Genomic DNA, 2643 nt, shown 5'->3' with positions numbered 1-2643 from the left:
CATCCTAATTGCCTGGAAAGTACTCTGAGTTTCTGATTCAGTAGGTCTGGGGAGGGGCCAAGAACTCACCTTTCTAACAAGTTTTTTGGTGATGCTGATGCTTCTGTTCTGGGACCCTAAGTGGAGAACCACTGATGGAAACATTCAGAGGGATGCTTTTCATAGGGCTTGTCTGGATATCAGGATGTTTCTGTGGCCAGGAGACCCAGACAAGGGTCCCTCAGGGATGTTCCAGTGTTACGCCCTTTGATCTTATAGCTCCATTTAATTTTCATGACCTTTGGAATTCTGGCCCAGGAGATGGGGAGAGGGCTGAAGCCATTAGCCCTAAAGCAGCAATAGGAGTGTAGGCAGGAGTAGAAGAGTTTGTGAGTTTAGGTTTGTACAAGTTGCAGAGATCCAGCTGGAGTTGTTCTAAAGGCAAGTAGAAATTATGGAGCAAGCATAGGGCTGTAGAGAGAAGGGAAACTAATAACTTACTGATGACCTAGTGATAGATGCCTTCATTGCCTCATTTCATTTAATCCCGACAAGTCTCCAGGCGGTAGGCAACAATATTCTTATTTTTACAGATGAGCAAGGAAACTCAGATTCAGAAAGGTTAAGTAACTTGTAATCAGCTAGGGCCCAAATGTGAATCCAGTTGGTCTGTTTCTGAACTCTGTGTTATATCTGTGGATGAGAGTTTGAGAAGGGAAGGTAGGCATAGTGTCATATACTGCAAAGGGATCAGGTAGGATAAAGTCTGAGAAAAGGCCAGTTAGATTTGCTGTCTGAAAAGAAAACTTTTAGTATTTTGGTTGGGGACGTAAGTCCCCCATCTGCAGAGGGCAAGGTAGGAGAGTCAATAAGTGAAGATTCACTTTTTGAAAAGATTGGTTTTAAAAGGAAAAAGACCTTAATTCTCAAAGAGAATTCACATAGGCACCTGTTAAAGACTGAATGTTTGTGTCCCACCACATTTATATGTTGAAACCCTAACCCCTAATGTGATGGTATTTGGAGGTGGGGTCTTGAGGAAGTAATTAGGTTTTAATTAGGTTACAAAGGCAGGACCCTCATGGTGGGATTGGTGCCTTTGTGACAAAAGGAATAGCGATCTCTCTCTTTTTCCATGTACATGCACCCAGAAAAGGGAATGTGAGCACCCAGCAAGAAGGTGGCTGTCTACAAGCCAGGAAGGAGACCCTCACCAGAAACAGACCACACTGGTACTCTGATTTCAGACTTCCAGCCTCCAGAACTGAGAAAATAAATGTCTGTTGTTTAAGCCACCCAGTTTTTAGTATTTTGTTTATAGCCACCCAAGTTGATTGAGACAGCACCCCTGCAAATTGGGGGGTTGTCTATTCAGGCACGTCCATTAAAAGGTTGCTCCAAGGTTTTCGAATACATTGAATTGGTGGTGCCTCTTGATGTTTTTTCCCATCCCCACTTCTGTTGGAACACTTACAAACAAGCAGGGTATTCCAGTCTTGGCAGGATTCTCCTGCCAAATGTGCTTAATTATGTAACTGGGTGAGGTGTGCATTGCCACTTGCATAAGAACTGGTTTTTCTGTCATTTATCAAGCTGGATTGGGCTACTTTTGCTTGTGTGCCTGAGATACCTGGGGTGGTGAAGGTGGTGTTAAAAGCATTACTTGAATGGCTTTCAGGCCTAGTTGGAGCTTTAGAGCTGATGAGCTCAAGTTCTTAACAACCACTAAGGAAATCAACTCTATTATATTATAGGTCTGAAGTGTTTAGAGAGCTATCCCAAAATAAATGACTTAGCAAGTTATTGATTCATATGGGTCAGTCCATTCATATACAAGATAGTGTAAAATATTATTTCATTTCTGCTATGAACTTATTATTTTATATTTTGATTTTGAAGTTACAGTGGAGATAACTTATAAATGACTACAGCCTTTTTTGGTACAGCATGACTAAAAAACGTTTTAGTTGATTTGTTACCAAACTCCCAAATATTTAACAGATAGAGCTAAGAGAATGAACAGCATATTAAACATGAAGCTAGTGTGACTCAAATTTTTTTTAGAATGAGGCAGAATATAAAATAACCAATGCAATACAGAGATACTAATTAGTATCTAAGAGAAAGTTATATTGCTGACATCACGTGACTTCTATGAATTAAAATAGGTTTTAGAGATGATTTATAAGTGTTTCTTTCATCTGAAGCGTATCTAGCTAAGTTTCCAAAACTGCTAGGAATTCACCCTGAGGGTAAGCAAGAAGTCTGTGTGAAGCCACACTCTTCAGTAACACGAGGACTCGAGAGTAGACACTGAACTTTCCCAAAAGTCAGCCCTGTGTGTTACGTGAAATTTAACAGCTAGCCACACAAGATTAGAGAACCATCAGCAAATATCTGTATATCTATATCTATGTCTATATCTATATCTATATCTGTATCATCATGCATATCTATCATCTATCTCTACTTATCTATATCTATATAGATATCTAACTATATAGGTATATATAATCTTTTACAGGCCAATGGTAGCACTATTTTTCTCTTTGTAAGCCACCTGAAAAAAATCACAAATGTTAGAACATTGCTTTGTGTTACACACTGACATGTGAATTATACCCTGACCACCTAAGCATACAAATATACATACATACATACATA

Source organism: Hipposideros armiger, unplaced genomic scaffold (genome assembly GCF_001890085.2).
Source record: "Hipposideros armiger isolate ML-2016 unplaced genomic scaffold, ASM189008v1 scaffold_1451, whole genome shotgun sequence".
NCBI lineage: Eukaryota > Metazoa > Chordata > Mammalia > Chiroptera > Hipposideridae > Hipposideros > Hipposideros armiger.
This window is presented reverse-complemented; position numbering follows the sequence as displayed.